This window comes from Manis pentadactyla, chromosome 1 (genome assembly GCF_030020395.1).
Source record: "Manis pentadactyla isolate mManPen7 chromosome 1, mManPen7.hap1, whole genome shotgun sequence".
NCBI classification, from domain to species: Eukaryota; Metazoa; Chordata; class Mammalia; order Pholidota; family Manidae; genus Manis; species Manis pentadactyla.
The window spans coordinates 209,429,607-209,450,651 of NC_080019.1; positions in this window are offsets into that span (position 1 = coordinate 209,429,607).

Sequence of the window (21,045 nt, forward strand, 5' to 3'; positions counted from 1 at the left end):
TTTCTTGCCTGTTTTTCTTTTTTTTGAATTACAGACATACCTCAGACATATTGTGGGTTTGGTTCCAAACCACTACAATAAAGCAAATATCACAATAAAATGAGTCAAATGAATTTTTTATTTCCCAGTGCATATAAAGTTATGTTTACACCAAACTTAGTCTAAGTGTGCAAGAGCATTAAATCTAAAAAACAATATACATACCTTAACTAAAAAAAAACCTTTATTGCTAAAAAATGCTAATCATCATCTGAGCTTTCTGTGAGTCATAACCTTTTTGCTGGTAGGAGGTCTTGTCTTGATGTTGATGGTTGCTGATGATCAAGATAGTGGTTGCTAAACATTAGGGTGGATGTGGAAATTCCTTAAAATAAGACAACAATGAAGTTTGCTGCATCCCCTGACTCTTCCTTTCATGAATGATTTCTCTGAAACTTGTGATGCTGATAGCATTTTACCCACAGCAGAACTTCTTTCAAAATTGGAGTCAGTCCTCTCAGACCCTACTGCTGCTTTATAAACTAAGCTTATGTAATATTCTAAATCCTTTGCTGTCATTTCAACAGTCTTCCCAACATCTTCACCAGGAGTAGATTACATCTCAAGAAATCACTTTCTTTGCTCATCCATAAGAAACAACTCCTCATCCATTAGAATTATATCGTAAGATTACATGAGCAATTCAGTCACACCTTCAGGCTTCACTTCTCATTCTAGTTCTCTTGCTATTTCTACCACATCTGCAGTGACATCTTTCACTCAAGTCTTGAACCCCTCAAAGTAATCCATGAGGCCTGGAATCAACTTCTACCAAACTGCTATTAATATTTATATTTTGACATCTTCCCATAAATCAGGGATGTTCTTAATGGCATCTATAATGGTGAATCCTTTCTAGAAGGGTTAGGGTTAGGGGTTAGCCCTCCAAGTAAATCTGTGGTACTAATCTGAATAGCACTACATTCATTAAAAAAAAACTGAATTACTATTAACCTTATCTCAAAGAATGACCCATGTTTGTAATCTGAGTCTTATAACCGAACTGATGCAATTGTTACCTTAAGGACACATTTTTATTGGCAACACTCTGTATTTGCTATTTACATTGAGTCCATTTTAAGTTTAGAGTCTTTTTCCAAGATTGAGGATGAGAACTTTTATTTTAAAATCATCAAATCCTGGTTTTTACCTATTCCTTCTAAATTATCTTCGAAATTTAGCTCATCTCTCTCCTGTCACATATTTTTAATACATCATCATAGGTAGCTAACAGAAGGTTGTTGACACTTTCAACTGGTTCTCATTTACAAACTGTTCTCCCAATACATCACCTACATGCTCTTTCCTATAATGCCTAGCATGACCACACTGCCTTTCTGTTCCCACTGACAGTCATCTTGGACCTTCAAGTCTCTATCTGTCACCTAGTCAGAAGACAACACCGTGTGTTTTAGCTTGTTACTGCACTAGACCCCTAATAGGTTCCAATTTCTCTTTCCATTATCTGTTGTTGTATAACTTACCATCCCCAAAATATGTTGGCTTGATTTTATCTACTCATGATTCTGTGAGTCAGGAATTCAGACAAGGCACAGGGGGCATGGCTTGTTTCAGATTCATGTGACATAGTTGTGTGGGAAAAATAATTCCACCAATATCACTCCATTGATTCGTGGAGCTAGAGCTGGACCCAGATTTCTGGAACCACAAAGACAAATGCCCCCTTTTTTGATGCACATTGCAGGTGTTAATAAATTGATATTATTTTCTATTTATTGATCCCCAGAACCCATCTCAAAACAGTTCTACAACTAGTTCCTACTAAGTCACTGGGGTTTCTCAGAAGGTGAAATGGTTATTAAGTATTCATTCTGAAAGTAATGTTAATAAGACTGAGATGGAAACTGATATTTAATTTTGATACTATATGCTTGGTCCAGAAATGAGTTCACATGATTACTCTCCTATGTGTTTGGATTTTTAAATAGATATGCAGTAATCCAGAATATAAAACATTCCTTGATTATTCCTATAAAACTAATTCTTCTAATGTCTTAGAGCATATAGACAATTAACTTTATTCTATCATCTCTGGATATATTAATCTCAGTACATTTTAAGTTTCTAAAGTATTAAGGACCATGTTGAATACAAGAATGAACGTGAAAAACTGAAATGTAGTGGTTTTCTGTCATGTGAGGTATGCCCTTATTTATTGGCTGATCTTCATTGTTATAAGAAAATAAAATTTTCAGGATTTAGTGCCAAAATAAAAAAATGTTACCCCAAAATAAATAATGCCTATTGTAAGGGTTTGGGCATAGTATTCACATGCATCTTATGAAATAATCCAGCAAGAAAACCATGAGGTAATGTTAATGTTTATATTAAAAATTATAACAATATTGAGAATTTCAGTTTAAATTATATGACCAGGATCAGTTAATGCCAAGCCATTCAAGGGTAGAATCAAGACAGAACAGAGAATTTTCTAATTACAAAGTTCTTGCAATAGTACTTGCTTCTACAATCTACCAACAGAATATTATTATTTTCTTTATCATTGAAAAAGAACAAATGCAACTAAAACACTAATCATGTTTGCTGGGCATCTGTAACAAAAGCCAAAATAGAGTGCCATGTACAAATATTAAGAAAAATTGCTGAGTAGCTGAAAATATGTGGGTAAAAACACACAGTAAAAAGATGCATTTCCTTTATATATTACTGAGAAAGAAGATACAGAAATTCTTTCTGGGAGAGTTGATAAGTGAAAAAAGATTTGAGGTGATTGGGTTTTTAGGCAGAGGAATGAATTGCAATTTCCTCTTCCTAACATGATTACTAATCACTATCTATGTCAGATCATTTCATGTCATACACACAGCTCAATTCTCTAAATAATTATACATTCTCATTCTAAAATAATGATTCTGCAAATAATGATGCTGAAAATAATTAGACTGTTATAAATAATATTACATAAATGGAACAATTGTTAAATTCTAATTAAGCCCAACAATTAGATTCTACTTAGACAGTGGAAATTGTACCATGTATTCATTAATCAAAAATCATCTGATAGGTAGTACTTATTGATAATAATACAATCACATAACTTTGATTGTTTTAGGATTAATTTGCTCTTCACTATATGCTCTATAACCCAAACATTATTGCAGACACATAAATTAAAAAGATACATCCAGAAATTCAAAACTCACTGCCCTTTTACTTTGTATAAATTTTACATTTGATTTGAAACTTCTTACTTCCTGTCTTTCTAGGAACTTCCTTTTTGGCCCATCTGTGAGTGTCTGCTTCCTAGGACCATTCCTGTTACCAATTTGTATATTAGTCAAGGTCCAATCAAGGCACAGCAAGCATCTCTCATTTTAATGGAGATAAGGTGAACTAGGTCACTGAGAAGGCAAAAAGAGAACACCAAAATATCATGGAGCTAACACCATCAGGAAATAGCTGTCATCCTTAGAACCGGGGAAGCAAAGAAAGGCAGCTGGAAACTAAAACTGCGAAGCCTATAGCAGAGGTCTCTGAGCTGAAATCTCAGACCTCTGAGGAGGAGGCACCCTCTGCTTGTGCTGTTTTCTCTGAGCTCAGAGATGAGCCCCTTGGGGCTGGGGCCCACCTCCCTGAGGATGGAACATGGGCTAATGCTAATGCCTCTGACTGATGCACAATAAAGCTGAATCTATGTGTGTTAATAAAAAAAAATGTATACATGAGTTGGGTTGAAGTGCTGCTCTAGGAATAGACAAACCAACACCAGGGGAAAGAAGCAAGGCTGGGCTGATGCTGACAGGAGCATGTTCAGGAGCTGGGAGCAGACACGAAACCTGCTAGAACCAAGAAGAATCAAAAAAGGACTAAGTCCCTTCTTTTCCTCTAGTGCCCCCAATGGTCAGATGGAAAGACAGAAATGTGGTTTGCAGACTTCCAGACCTAACATCCCATAGCAGACTACAGAAGCATGAATTTGGACTAGATTAGTATCTTGGACCCCCTCTGTGACATTTCATTTTCTACTTGATCAAGACCTTAAAGGCAGCAACATTTCTTACTTATTCCTACTTCTTGAATATCAAGCCTGTGCCATATTCAAAATGACACTCAAGCTTTCTTCCACTTAAAAAAGAAAAAGAAAAAAGTGTATGTGCATGTGTGCATGTGCGGAGAGAGACAGAAACTGACAGACACACATACAGAGACAGGGAGTTTCTGCAATGTGCTGGACACTTTCATTGATTAAGTAGGGAATAAAACAAATACCAGGCTTTCCTGGAGCTTATGTGCTCAATAAATATTGAATGAATAAACAATACAGCTGATTTCTCCTTTTCTCTAAAATGGTTTCTTTATAGGCCACATTCTCCTTGCCCTCTTCTGCCTCTCAGTAATGTCTCCGGACTTATTTGCTGGCTCCCATTTTTAACTTTATCCTGAGACATAAATATTTCCCAAGTTTCAATTGTCAAGTCTCTGTTCTTTCCTTCTTTTGCTCTTACCCAGTGAGATTTCATCAATTCTTACAGGTTGAATTGTAACCCAAATTGCCCCCACTCAAATCTTTAATTAATTGCCATATACAAATTTCCACTTGGATATCCCTTTGTAACTTTGAACTCAACATATATAATAAAAGCTCATCCCCTCTACCCTTGAGACCCCTCATACATAGCAAGTGTAAATTTTTTGGTAAAACTGTTTTAGTTTACATGTGTGTGTTTATATAAACATATGTACATATTTATATATATGTTATACAGACATTAAATATATGTATATGTTTATATATACCATGAACACAATATATACATGGGTAATGGGTCATAGCACAAAATATATTTTCTACTAGGAGTTGTGGTAAAAAATACTTGGAATCCAATGGAATACATAGACACAAAAACATGGCATATAGGGAAAATAAACATCAGATCAGATCACTCAAAACCTATACAACATTATAACCAGAGCAATAATGAAAACAGTAGTTATACCCTGACTGATAACTTAGCTAGCCTAGACAAGCTATTTTGGAGAATTTTAAAGGTTCACAACAAACAGTAGTCTTGGAATGCCGGCATCCTTTTAGGTGTTGAACAAAAGCAGATGGGGCTTTGCCCCAGCAGGGCTGCTGTTAAGATAAACATCAGAGGAAGCAGAACCTGCCTTTACCAGAAAGCCTTGCAAGGCTAGGGGTTGCACTTCTGTGAGGAGGAGGACAGGGTGCAGGCTTCTATTTTTAAGCATGCCTGTCTTCCCTAAACCATTCAGCCCTAAAACAGAGCTGAAACATTCTGCACAGCAGTTAAGCTTCCAGTTGTTTTTCCTTCCTGGTGAAGTATTAAACTCTGCTGCACTTATTCTGTCTCTCCTTGCCTTGGAAAAAGTCACATATGAAGAAACCCTACTTCCACATTAGAGTACCATTACAACTATCCTGGCCATATGGCCCAGGCGGTTCTGGCTTAAGCCTGCTGCCTCGGCATAATTATTATTAGCACCCCTTTCATTCCCAAAAGTATCAGGGTTTGAACATAAAACATGTGGTTACTCTATTTTCCTGTTTACTAATCTATTGTAGCAGAATAGACTGAAAATTATATATAATATGTTATAATACATGTAGTGATAAATGGTAAGCATTCATTGACAGAAATAATAGGAAGACACACCGAGTAAGATATTTTAATGCTGGCTTCCATGAAGAAGTGATACTTTAGCTGATGTGCAAGCAAGAACCAGAAGAGAAAGTGTAGCCAACAGACAAAGAGGCAGAGGAAATAGCTCATGCTAAGGCCCTGTGGTGAGAACAGTCTGACAGGTTTGAGAAAATGAAAGGCAGCCTGTGTAGCTGGAGAATAGAGTGGAGGGAAGACAGGGATGGTGGCTTGAATTTGGGTGGTCTCAGCAGAGACAGTGGGAGTGGGAGCCACAGGCATGTTTGGAAATCCAAGTGGCAGGACTTAGTGATGCACTAAATAGTCATGAGTGAAAGGAGACAAGGATGATTCTCAAATTTCTAGAAGAAACCCTGGAGATAAGGACTCAATCTCTAACTCTCTCCATATATACTTAGTTATCTTTGGTGAGATCACCTCTCTCTAGACCCTAGTTACTTTATCTGTTGAAAAAAGATGGACCTAATGCTGTCTAAGCACTCTGCCACTTTTGACATTTCATAACTAAATTGCACTTCCATTGCTTCATATCAGGGTATATCCATTCACACACAGTTGCCCTTTTCAAAGATTAAATAAAACATTTCTCTTAGCAAGTCAACCTAACAAGTAAACTGCACATTTTCTTGGTGTACTTCCTCTAGGTTTTCTCTGTGGTAATGCATTTGTTCTCCTTCTCCTTTAACTCCAATTTGACTCCTTTTTACCTTTCAGACTTGGCTGGGCTCTCCATAGCCGAGAATGAAGATTGGCATCGATATTCCAAAAATCAATTTTTTTTCTTTTTTTTTCCACTCCTCTTTTAAAAAACACATGCACAAAAGCAAGCATTAGCAAACAAACTGGAGCCCTGACATAAGGTCACATCCCACTGCATTCTAGCTGGTGAATCTCCCTGGAGTAATTTGATTAAACACATTCAATTTACTTTGCAGAGACAAGTGCTGCTTCTGCTGGTGTTCACACTCTGAGCAAGCTTTCAACATTTAAATCAATGTGTCCAGTTATTTAGCAGAGCTTTATTTCCTCCAAAAGCAATCATGTTTCTGTTACTCTAGTGTATTCTTTCCAGGTACCTAGAGAACTTACAAAATAAAACTATAATAAATGCATTTCCATGTTTGTACACACACACTTAAACAAGTATATATGCCATTGTTACTTTCAAGGTCAAATTATCTGTCTACATCTCTCTCTATCTCTCTGTCTACCTACCTACCTACCTACCTATCATCTATCTACATCCAGTAGAGCTTCTTAAGATTTTACAGGCATAAGATTCATCTGGTGATCTTGTTTAAATTGTAGATATAAACAAGTATATATACCATTGTTACTTTCAAGGCTAAATGTTACAGAGAAAGATTTTATATGCATAAGATTTATTTGGGAATCTTGTTAAAAATGCAGATTCTGATCCAGAGGTCTGAGTGGGCCATGAGATCATCCCTTTCTCAAAGCTCCCAGGTCATGTCCATGCTGCTGGCCTACAGACCACACTTGGAACAAGGCACACAAGTCTGACATATGGTCAAGGACTGGCATGCTGCTACTGGCAGATTTCTCCTGCCAGGACCATGTCAAAGGTAATTGGCTCAAGGCTGAAGGCCTGAGAAACAATACACAGTGGAGGATGCTTCTGTTAACAGTGCTCATTAGAAAGGGTTCAGAAAAAAGTATGGTTATTTTTACAACTCGAAAATGCCTATGCAATTTACCTTTCTAATACATCAAGCACAGAGAAGCTGAGCAGTATCACCTACCTGTGGGCTGGTTGATGCCCAATTTATCCTGAGCATACTTCATGGGGCATTGCCTGTATCCTCTCTCCTCCTATCACAGCGAGGTGGAACAAACCATCAATATGTCTTTATAGACACCAATCAAGGAAAATACAGCTTCTCAACACTGCTGCTCAGCCTCTCTTTACTGATTACCTTTAGACAAAGTAAATTCACTCTTTAAACAGATAGCCTCTTATGTCAACATGGCTGGGGATGGCAAGAGGTACCTGTAATTCTCACATTTATTCTTAATCTAACTCATGCAGCTCTGTTGCTGTGCCATTTAACATCTGAAATTGCTAGTTCCTACCCCTGCACTGTTTTTAAGGGAAAGCATTCCATGTGAATGGACCTACTAAATCCTGCATGTGCAGATCTTTTGCATCATACTAATTGCATTTGTCAAGAAGTAAAAGTAGGAACTAATATTTTTCGATTGCTAATTACATGTACAATATTTGCATCTTTACCTGGTGTAATCTTCACAGTAATACTCCAGGTGTTTGATTATGTCCATTTTCAAATATAAAGAAACTGGGCCAATAGACTAAATTGAACCACAGTCATGAAACTACTAATGGAAATAGAATTCAACTCATTCCTAACTACCTCATTTCCAAACCCCTGTTATTCCTCTCAAAAACTTTGCTATCTTAGATGTTAGAATTAAGTGAGGTACAATGATGCTGCCTGCTGTTGTAAGGGATTTATAGGAAATATTTATGTAGGAGGAATTTGAGGAAAATGGTCTCAACAGATTCTTTCAATTCCTAACATTCTATTACATTGTGAATATATGAATAAAATCTTTGATACATTTTGAATTGCCAATATTGTATTCTACTGAATCACATATAACCTTAAATAAATGGGCAAAATCTTAACAAGAGAAGTGATTGAAGTTAGAAGGAGGTAGAACAAATCAAATTTCATCCTATAGCATAAAAAAAAAAGAAGTGCAGGGCAAATGAGAACTCATGTTTGGTAGCAATTTATATGAAGACAACAAATGTAAAACCTGGGTTTTATTGATCACAAACTCAAAATTATCCAATAATAACATGTTTTCTTTCAAAAGCCAAGAGCACCTTAGAATCACCAAATGAAAGCTCAGTGTATCTTCCACCTCAAAGAGGGGAGTGTTGCTAAACAGGAGACTGGTTATCACTATAAAATGGGTTCAACTAGAGCAAACTCTATGCCTCTCAGCCACAGGAATCCAGAATTATGATGATGGATTCAGTTCTTGAACAATAACAAAGTGCATTTTTAAAATCCCAATCAGTAGGTCATGTGTAAAATAGCTTAAGACAAAGATTGCAAGCTCAGGGCTGACAGACAGAAGGCAAGTAGAATAAGTAAATACAACCTGCTCAGTGGACATGGGAATGAATGAGAGCATGCCACACTCATGTAAAGGAAACCTGGCCAGAACGCCAAATAATCTGTGTGTGACAAGCAATTAGCCAAAGTCAGTGGGTGAAAACACCAATGAGCAGAATGACCACTTCTCCAAAGATTTGTCGTTTGCAATCGATTTACTAAGGAACCATTTACCAAATCACCAACTCATCAGAAATGTGTTTCCATGAAACAGCTTCTAAGGATTAGAGCAATTTGGGTTGTTATCAAATCAGTCTTTGGAATACTTTTCTGTAATTTTTTGTAATAATTTCCTTTTGAATTTTGATTTTAAATACCATGCATTGTAAAAATGTCAAAAGTTTTATAAATGGCGAGTAGGGTAGGATTCTCTTTTCTAACACATTTTTAATCAACTCTACTGCATTTTGTGCTTCACTTATTTATGGGTTTACTTTCCTGAGTGGGACAGAAAGGAAAAAGTTAACACCAAGTGCATAGGGAATTGCGGGCTGGAGGTTTGTGCATGAAACAATGGCAAGATTAACAGGCCTCTCAGGGTTATAAAAATTGACCCAGGCAAGTTATATTACTTCATAAGAGGACAGAAAGTATATGTTTAGCTGATTTATTCATGTACCAATGGAAGAATATTATGTAAGTGTTCTTATTTAATATTTAAAAAGCAAGGAGAAATTTCTTCAATAGTAACATTGCTTAAATTCTCCATCATTCATATTTCTACTTTGTGCAAGGATGGCTAAGCCTGGTAATGCCAAGAAGAAACTTGTACATGAATACATGAAGAAAGCTAAAATATTGAAGCAGGAACCATAAACAACAATGCTGCAGACCATTTTTTAAAAAGAAGTAAACATGGCAAAATTTGATTATTTAGTAAATATACTAATAGGTGGATAGATTTTGAAGAATATAAAGAAATGAGAGAAGAAATGAAAAAGAGTACTGATAAAGTGCAAAAGACAATAAAATAGAACACTGAAAAGAGGGGAAAACAAAATTAATTCCAGATGTATTATACATTGAAATGTTTTAAAACCTCATCCCAAACTCTTAAGACAAAATATAGAACCAGTATTAAGATATCACAATAGGGAAAGATTTTCCAAAGCATCCATTAAAAGCACAAATATAAAGGAAAAGACTGATAAGTTTGGCTATATAAATTAAATACAAAGGACAGAATTTACCAAGCTCCCAGACAAGCAGCAGCCTGGGAGAAGATAGTGGTAACTCATATCACAAACATGTAATGACAGGCCTGTCTGAAGAACTCATAAGAATTTCTTAACTAAACTAATGATCCAATAGAAAAATGAACAAATGGTGAATGAGCAATCCTTAGATGAAGAATCCTATTTTGGACAATAAATGTACAAAGAATATTAATCTCAGTAGTAATCAGAGAAATGCAAAACTTGAAAAGGTAATATTTCTCTCCCATTAGATTGGCAAGAATTTAAGGAAACTGACACTACCAAAGACTGGGTAAAATGAGGGAGTAATGATCATGTAGGTTGTTTACATTTTCACAGATTCTTTAAGAATATCTTGTCAATATCTGGTTTCACATTTTGTTACCTGTGCCAGAAAAACTCTTCCAAAAGTCCATATGGAGACCTGCACAAAGTGGTGTTTGCAACAACATTTACATAGCAACAATTGCCAAAATAATAACTTCCATCTAAGGGGAATAGCTAACTAAATACCCAAATTGTGCCATATCCATACAATTGAATACTAGGTAGCAATGACCCTGAAAGAACTCAATCTACATGTATCAACTTGAATGATTCACAAATATAATATTGAATTTAAAAAATAATATGTTCATAATGATATATACACCATTGACATTAACTTTGAACAATATTAAAAAATAATAAGACAGTAGTGTGTGTTGCTCTTTGAGAGGCTCCTCTGGGGTAAAATCTAACACTTAGAAGAGACAGAAACATCTCAACTTCAGCATATAGCTGCCAGAAGAGGTATGAAAAAGAACTTAAACTATTTTTCTCTATATACAAAATACTTAATTTCCTCAAAAACCATGAAAAATTATACTAAGCTATTAATAATCTTTTTATTGAAGTATAATATTAGTTTCAGACTATAACATAGGGATTCAATAATTATATACATTAGGAAATGCTCACCATGATAAATGTAGTTGTCATCTGTCATCATACAGTTCTTATATTGTTGATTATATTCTCTATGCTGCACTTTTCAGCCCCATGACTTACTTATTTTATAATTGGAAGTTTGTACTTCTTTATTCTCTTCACCTATTTCCCCCATCCCCCTGCCCACCTCTCCTAATATTTTTAAACTAGGTTGGGTTCATGAGTATTTTCCTTTATTTTTCCTGATATTTTTCTATATTTGAAACATTTCATTTATAACAAAAAAGGGAAGGGGAGAGAAAACAAGAGGAGGAAGAAAGGGAAAGGGAAATAGCATAGAAGAAAGCAAGTAGTCAAGACATGAAGACTTATAACTAATAAATAAGTAATAAAAATGAAGAAGAAAACAAAGGTGAAAAGAAAAGAAAAATTAATGAACACTGAAGAAAGTTAGGAGGAAACAAAGATTCACACCTTATGCCCTGACTGGTCTCATTTATTTTCTTCTTTCTTGCAACTTTTTTCTATTTTCCCCAGCTCCTGTTTCACAGGACTTGGAAATAAGCAACACACATAAAATCAAGCTATTTAATAGCTTTTCATACACAAACATGTTCTTGTGCCATAATCTGAAACACAATCCTCTGAGGAAGTGCTATAAAAAGTATGTGCTACAAGATAAGAACAGAAACTGAGCATGTTTAGAAACTAGAATACCAATTAACAGAACAAATTTATGCCCCTTGACTATAACAATAAATAGTGTAGGCTTCTATTTTATGCACCATATTATAATTTCATTGTTCTATTATTTTATGCTTACTGCATTTTACAAAATTTTAAGTCTGCAAACAGATTGGAAATTTAAAAAAATAAAGTTTTTCAACAGAGATTAAGAAGCACTGTTTTGGGGATCAGAAAGACAGAAGGAGCTGTCCCCTTGTGGTGCGTGTGTGCGCACACACCTTTTAGTCTAAGGAATGGCTGTTGCTTCTCAGGCTCTCTGGGGTACCTTCATTCTTAGATCTAGGCTGGTCAAAGACAAAACTCAAACAAGCTAATGAACAACAACAACAACAAAAAAACCCAAAACCCTTCACTTTATCCATTAGCTTAACAGAAACTATCTTGACATTTAATTTTAAAACTACCTTAACTAAGGATTAAGAGAGCAGAACTACCCTTAAAGAGAAATAACCAAGGAACATGGAAGACCACCCTGATACCTGCTTGAGAGCCAAAATCTAGCTCATTTGGAGGGCTTGTGCTGTCCAGGTGTGGGATTGTCTCCCACACTGCATTCTGTTCCTGTAACTTGCAGCAAGAAGGCACTTTCTTCAGACCTTGAGATGATGCCCTTCTGGTACTGACTTTAGCATGCCCTGCTTTAGGGGGGCTGAGTAGATGGGACAAGAGAGCAGACTGGCTAACAGGACAAGCATCAGCACGAGAGAACTGTTTTCATAAGGGGCTTTGGTTACTTTAGGCATTACTTTGGAAACTTAATACCCATCCTGTGTTTCAGGTTCCTAACCAATAAAGTGTAATATGAGAATAATGAACACCTACATCCTGAGACTGCTACAAAGAAACAAGAAGATCATACATCAGAAGTGCTTTTCTTAATGACTGAAATAAAGAAGTCAATAATTATTGTTGCCCATGTCCTCCGAGTCATTCTCAGAGATTAGTAATTCAACTATACATTTGCATGAAACTAAATAAAACACAAATTTTTGGCAATTGAAGGTTTTGTGACATATACAATAAAAACAACAATTAAGCCAACACAGAAGAGTTGTCTTCTAGAAATCTAACAACTATCTTAGTGAAGAGTGAATAGACATTCTAAGCAGCTCCATAAGTCAGAACAAGAGTCAATGGGTGAACTTTATAGATTTTGAATAAAAAGAAAATGGCATTCTTAAATAATAGAACCTCAAAGCAAACAAAAGGATTGATATGCAATGCAGTATTTGTGTATGTATTTCATTATATATATATATAATATACACATATAACACACATATATACATACACAGAGAGAACATTAATATGCCAAATGCTCTTCATGTAGTATATATATTTTTTAAATGTCTATCATTATGAGGATTACTTTGGTCTTGCCACAGGGGAATGCAGCAATGTCTGGAGACATTTTTGGTTGTCTTCATTTGACGTTAAGGGTTGCTACTGACATCTAGTAGATAAGAACCAGGAATGTTGTTAAACATCTAAACATCAAGCAATACACAGGGCAGACTTCAGCAAGAGACTTACCTGATGCAAAATTTCAGTAGTACCGAGGTTGCAAAACCCTGTTAATTCATGAAAGTTCTTTGAATCTTTAACACTGTTTTTTTTCTACTAGGCTAAGTATACCATTCTCACATTTAAGAATATCTTTGTTATGTTTCTATCTATTCTATTTCTAATATCTTTTGTCTCCAGGTTTTTGATTTGGCTCCTTTTTTTCAAGGTCTCTTTTAAATATTGCCTTCTTGCAACAATTTCTCTAGTGAACAATTGCAACAATTGAACTAGTGTTCAATCTGTCAAAACATTGACCAGCTCTCTTGTCACTAAAATGAAATAGTTACCAATTCTGAGAGATTTATTTATTTATTTATTTTGTGGGGAAAAAAACACAACATCATCTTTACTCTCAGTAAAGATCAAGGCTGCATGACATTTGCAAAATCAAATATATAAGTTACATTTTATGTGATGTCACTTTTTTCCCATGAAATGGCATATGGTTTCTACTTTTAAATTCAGGTAATCAGGAACATTTGTAGCTGTGGGTAACAGCCATAATCTAACTTTCAGAGTTGTTTTAAGGATTAGAAATTATATGAGTATAAAGCATAGTGGATTGCTAAATAGACTGGAGTTTACTCTTCTAACTTCTAAGAAGCTGATAATTTTTAAAAATGTGTTTAAGTCTATACATTACTCTAGAGGTAGCTCTGTAGTGAAGCTAACAGGTTTTTTTTTTGCATCATATCTGTTTTGTTCTTATTACAATACTGTCGATATATAATCTTATGTTGGTTTCAAATGTACCTCACTGTGTGTGGTTCAACAGACCCCATGATCAACTTACTATTCAGAATTACTGAGCACCCTTATCCTCCTCCCCTTAACCCCCAGCACCTGCCCCAACTCCTCCCCTTGGTAACCAGTTGTCACTTCTGTCTATGAGTCTACTGTTGTTTTATTCCTTATGTTTTGCTTTGTTTCTATATTCTACAATAAGTAAAATCATATGGTATTTGTCTATCTCTTCCTGTCTTATTTCATTGAGCGTAATATCCTCTAGATCCATCTGGGTTGTTGCAAATGACAGGATTTATTTTCTTTTTATGGCTGAATAATATTCCATTGTGTATAAGTACCACGTCTTCATATACACTCATCTATTGATAGGAACTTAGCTTGCTTTCATGTCTTGACTATTGCAAATAGTGCAGTGATAAACACAGGGGTGCATATATGTTTTGAATCAGGAATTTTGTTTTCTTTGGGTACATTCTTAGGAGTAGAATTACTGGGTCAAATGGTATTTCTATTTTTAGTTGAGGAATCTCCATACTGCTTTATACAGCAGTAGCACCAATTTGCATTTGCACCAATAGTGTAGGAGGGTTTCTATTTATCCACATCCTCACCAGTATTTGTTGTTTTTGTCTTTTCGATAGTGGCCATTCTAACTGGTATGAGGTAATATCTCATTGGAGTTTCAATTTGGATTTCGCTGATGATTAGTGATGTGGAGCATCTTTCTATGTGCCTGTTGGCCATTTGTGTTTCTACTTCTGAGAAGTGTCTATTCAGGCCTTCTGGGCCTATTTTGATCAAGTTTTTTGTTTTTTGGGTGTTGAGGCATATGAGTTCTTTATATGTTTTGGATGTTATCCCCTTATCAAATGAGTCATCTACAAATTTATTCTCCAATACTACAGGATGCCTTTTTGTTCTGCTGATGGTGTTCTTTGCCATACAAAAGCTTTTTAGTTTGATATAGACCCACTTTTTAATTTTTTATTTTGTTTCCTTTGCCCAAAGAGACGTGTTCAAGAAAAAATTGCTCATGCTTATACTCAAGATATTTTTACCTATGTTTTCTTCTAAGATTTTTATGGTTTTGTAACTTATATTTAGGTCTTTGATCCATTTTGAGGTTACCTTTGTGTATGGAGTTAACAATAATCCAGTTTCATTCTCTTACATGTAGCTGTCCAGTTTTGCCAACACCAGTTGTTGAAGAGGCCATTGTATATCCATGGCTCCTTTATTGTATATTAATTGGCCACATAGGTGTGGGTTTATATCTGGGCTCTCTATTCTGTTCCATTGATCTAAGGGTCTGTTCTCATGCCAGTACCAAATTGTTTTAATTAATGTAGCTTTGTATTATAGCTTGAAGTTGGGGAGTGTAATGCCCCCAGCTTTGTTCTTCTTTCTCAGGATTGCAATGAATATTTGGTGTCTTTTGTGGTTCCATATGAATTTTAGGACTATTTGTTCTAGTTCATTGAAAATACTGTTGGTATTTTGATAGGAATTACATTGAATATGTAAATTGCCTTGGGCAGGATGGCCATTTTGACAATATTAACTCTTTCTATCTATGAGCATGAGATAGATTTTCATTTTTTGGTATCTTCTTTAATTTCTCTTATGAGGGTATTGTAAGTTTCAGAGTATAGGTCTTTCACCTCCTTGGTTAGGTTTATTCCTAAGTATTTTATTCTCTTTGATGCAGTTGTAAAGGAGTTGTTTTCCTGATTTCTCTTTCTGCTAGTTCATTGTTAGTATATAGGAATGCAACAGATTTGTGTATTAATTTTGTATCCTGCAACTTTGCCAAATTCAGTTATTAGTTCTAATAGATTTTGGTGGATTCTTTTGGGTTTTGTATGTATAATATCATGTCATCTGCAAATAGTGAGATTTTAACTTCTTCCTTACCAATCTGGATGCCTTTTATCTCTTTGTGTTGTCTGATTGCTGTGGCTAGGACCTCCAGTACTATGTTGAATAAGAGTGGTAAAAGTGGGCATCCTGGTCTTGTTCCCAATTTTAGAAGAAAAATTTTCAGCTTTTTGCTATTAAGCATGATGTTGGCTGTGACTTTGTCATATATGGCCTTTATTACATTGAGGAACTTACCCTTTATTACCATTTTGTTGGGAGTTTTTATTACAAATGGATGTTGAATTTTGTCAAATGCTTTTCAGAATCTATTGAGATGATCATGTGCTTTTTATCCTTCTTTTTGTTAATGTGGTGTATGATATTGATGGATTTACAAATGTACCATTCTTGCATCCCTGGAATAAATCCCAATTGATCATGATGGATGAGCTTTTTGATGTATTTTTGAATTCAGTTTGCTAATATTTTGTTGAGTATTTTTGCATCTATGTTCATCAGGGATATTGTTCTGTAATTTTCTTTTTTGTGGTATCTTTGTCTGCTTTGGTATTAGAGTGATGCTGGCCTCAGAATGAGTTTGGAAGTATACCCTCCTCTCTCTCTTTTTGGAATACTTTAAGAAGGGTGGTGTTAGCTCTTTAAATGTCTGGTAGAATTTGACTGTGAAGCTGGATATAGCATTTTGTCTTTTAGAAGTTTTTGACTACCAATTCATTTCACTGCTGTCAATTGGTGTGTTCAGATTTTCTGTTTTTTCCTGGGTCAATCTTTGACAGTTGTATTTTTCTAGGAAGTTTTCCATTTCTCTAGGTTATCCAATTTATTAGCACATAATTTTTCATAGTATTCTCTAATAATTCTCTATATTTCTGCAGTATCCATTGTGATTATTCCTTCTTAATTTCTGATTCAGTTTATATATGTACATTTTCTTTTTCTCTTGAAAAGTCTTGTTAGGACTTTATTTTGTTTTTTTTCTGAAAAAACAAGCACCTTATTTTATTGAATTTTTTTCTATTGTTTTTATTCTTCTCTATTTTATTTATTTCTGCTCCGATCTTTATTTTGTCCCTCCTATTACTAATTTTGGGATTCATTTGTTCTTCTTTTTCTAGTTTCTTTAATTGTGAGCTTAGGCTATTTATTTGGGATAGTTTTTACTTCTTGAGGTAAGCCTGTATTGCTAAGTACTTTCCTCTTAGAACTGCCTTTGCTATTTCCCACAGATTTTGGGCTATTGTTTTTGTTTTCAATTGTCTCCAAGTATTGCTTGATTTCTGTTTTAATTTATTCATTGATCCATTATTTAGAAGCATGTTGTTTAGCTTTCACACTTGTAGGGTTTTTGTTTTCTTTGTTTACTTTATTTCTAATTTCATACCATTGTGATCTGAGAAGCAGTCAGATAACACAAAGAGATAAAAGGCATCCAAATTGGTAAGGAAGAAGTTAAAATCTCACTATTTGCAGATGACATGATATTATACATCCAAAACCCAAAAGAGTCCACCAAAAAAGTATTAGAACTAATAACTAAAGTCAGCAAAGCTGCAGGATACAAAAAATTATTACTAATTCTGCTTTTTTCTCCCTATTATTTGCATGAAGTATTTTTTCCATCCCTTCACTTTTAGTCTGTGTATGTCTTTGGTTCTGAAATAAGTTTCTTGTAAGCAGCATATAGGATCTTGTTTCTTTATCTATATGCAACTCTATGTCTTTTGATTGGTGAATTCAGAACATTTACATTTAGGGTGATTACTGATAGATATGTATTTATTGCCATTTTATCATTTTATGGCTGTTTTTATAGCTTCTTTCTGTCCCTTTCTTCCTCTTTTATACTTTTCTCTTGTTATTGATGGTTTTCTTTAGTGTTGTAATTTGATTTCTCTTTTTTAAATTAACTTATTTTTTGTGGGTATATTTATAGTAGGCTTTAGTTTGTGGTTACCAAAGGTCCAAGGATAGATTCCTTACTATGTAATAGTCTATCTTAAATTGCTGATTACTCATTTTCCTGGGAGAACAGCGACCTCTAGTGGCTTGTGCTGCGCAGCTGTGCGCAGACAGGGCTTCTGCTTCCTGCCCGGCTGCTATGGAGTTAATCTCCGCTGTTGCTGTGGGCGTGGCCTGGCTCAGGCAGCTACTCCAAGATGGTGGAGTCGCGTTGGAGCAGGAGCTGCTGGGAGGCTATTTATCTCCGTAAGGGGCCTCCCTGCTCCCTGCAGCCCAGGGGTTAGGGTGCCCAGAGATCCCCGGATTCCCTACCTCTGGATTAAGTGTCCCGCCCTGCCCCTTTAAGACTTCCAAAAAGCACCCGCCAAAACAAAACAACGACCACAAAAAAAAAAAAAAAATTTGAATTAAAAAAAAAAAAAATTTTTTTAATTAAAAAAAAAAAAAGCTGGCCGCTCATTTTTCTTTATTCTCCGGCGCCAGCCTCAGGCATCTGCTCACCGGTCTTGCTGCCTAGTTTCCCTAGTATTGGGGGCCCTATCCCTTTAAGACTTCCAAAAAGCACTCGCCAAAACAAAACAGCAAAAAAAAAAAAAAAAAATTGGTCGCTCGCTTTTCTTATGTCCTCCGGCGCCCGGCCTCCAGTGCCCGCTCACTGTTCTTGCTGCCCTGTTTTCCCAGTATCGAGGGCCCTGCACTCTGGCCCGGGTGGCTGGGGCTGGGTGTTCAGCAGTCCTGGGCTCCGTCTCCCTCCCGCTCTGCCTGCTCTTCTCCCGCCGGGAGCTGGGGGGATGGGCGCTCGGCTCCCGCCGGGCCGGGGCTTGTATCTTACCCCCTTTGCGAGGCGCTGGGTTCTCTCAGGTGCGGACGTGGTCTGGATATTGTCCTGTGTCCTCTGGTCTTTATTCTAGGAAGGGTTGTCTTTGTTATATTTTCATAGATATATGTGGTTTTGGGAGGAGATTTCTGTTGCTCTACTCATGCCGCCATCTTCCGCCCATCCCCCTGATCACTCATTTTCAACACAATCTAATGGTACTTTTTTTCCTTCCTCCTCCACATTTTTCATTTCTGATGTCATAATCTGTACTATTTGTGTACCCCTTGACTGATTTTGTGCATAGTTGACTTTGTTTTGTTTTAATTTCATACCTGATTGGTAATTAGTTGGTCTACTACCTTTATTGCAGGTTTATTTTCACTGGTGAAAGCTATTTAGCCTTAGGGTAATTTACATCTACAGCAGTCCCTTTAACATATCCTGTAAAACTGTCTTAGTGATGGTGAAATCCTTCAACTTTTATTTATCTGTGACCTGTTTAACACCTACTTCAAATTTAAATGATAATCTTTCCAGGTAGAGAATTCTTGGTTGGAGTTCCTTCTGTTTCAGTACATTAAATATATCATGCCACTCCCTTCTGGCATGTAAAGTTTCTGTTAAGAATTCAGCTGATAGCCTGATGGGATTTCTTTATAAGCAATCTTTTTTCTCTCTTTGGCTGCTTTCAACACTCTCTCCTTATCCTCGATCTTTTCCATCTTAATTATTATATACCTTGGTGTTGTCTTCCGGGGGTTCCTTTTGTTAGGGGATCTCTGTGCTTCCATGAAAAGGAGAAAAGAGCAGAATTTTTTCAGGGTTTCTGTATTTCTTCCTTTGTATTAGATGGCTCTGCTATGCTTCCAAAGCTGTAGAGTAAAAGCTTTATGAAGAAGGTGTCCTATGATGTCCAGAAGCTCAGGATTCTTTACTCTCTAGTGCCTGGTTCTATTTTGCGGGGGGCCCAGTGGTTGGCATGCAGTAGGCAGGGCATCTTTCTGTTGTGCTGGCATTTTGCTTCAGCTTCTGCCTTTGTGGTCAGCTCAAGAATCTCAGTTCAGCTTACTGCCACTGGGGCCATCCTCTGCCTGACCTGCTACAATGGCAGGGTTGCAGGGATAATGTGGCAGGTGGGCTGATGTGTGGCTCTGCCTGGGCCAGACATGCAACACTGGGTTTGGACACCCTCATGGAGGAAGGAGCTCTTGGGGCTGGCTCCTGGAGGGAACTCACTGGATGTGCTGAAACAGCCAAGGAACCTGGGAGAGTCTCCCCGAAGGGCTGGGGAGGTGTCCTCCACCTGCCCTTTCTCCTGAGGACAGAGTTCTATTCTACCCTCACCCTTCTGGTATCCCTCCCAGTGCTGGCAAGTCTTTCAAACTGCTGCCTCTGCTTTGGGTCTCAAGACTGATGGATTGTGCCTGTCTCCAGAATGGCTAGAGTTTCAGCTTCCCTGTCCCTGGTGTCCAGCCCTGCTAATCACCAGAACCAAATGTATGTGGGCTTGTGCTCCCAGAACAGATCTCCACAGCCGGGTGTGTAGCACTCCTTGTCTCCTAGCCACTCCCTGCTCTGTTCCTATTTCTCCCATCTGTAGGCTAGGGTAGGGAGAGAGCTTGGGTCCCACTTGATCTCATCTCTGTGACTTTACCCTTTTCTATGTGGTCTTCTCTTCCTCGGGTGTAGGTGGTCTGTTCTGAAGTTTTCAGGTTAGTTGTATTTGCCATATTTTTTTCTTTGATGTGTTTTTGGGAGGAGGTTTCCTCCTTGCTTTCCTATTCTGCCATCTTTTCTGGAACCTGAGAGATTTACTTTATGTTTTGATATTTTCTGCTCAGAAGATAAACTTGGATTCTAGTTTCTTTGGGGGATTATTTGCTCCCATTTGTATAGATGCTTAAGAAAAGTAATTCCTCAAGTCAGTATATATCAAACAAGTCACTGGAAAACTTCAGGAATTCTGTTTCTCTGAAGCACCACATGTTGGAAATTGCCCACCACTGTGGTTCTGTCGTTTTGTAAGCAGGAGAAGAAGGCATCTTAGCATTTCCGTTCCTTTAGGCTTCATCAGGGTGAGATATTTCCCCATTTATTTCCACCCTTCCATTGAAACTCATGGTTCAAGCTGCACTAGGATGTTAGGGCAAAATGAGTGGTTTGAAGGCATTACCAGAACTTCCTTGTAGGCATAAAGATGCTTTTAGGACAAAGTTGTGGCTTGGCTGGCTGCCCAACATGTGGTGGGCAAAATATGATTTTTGCAGCTGTCTCTTTGTTATAGCAACATAATTAAAGCATTACAATATGGGAGAATGTCATATTACCTT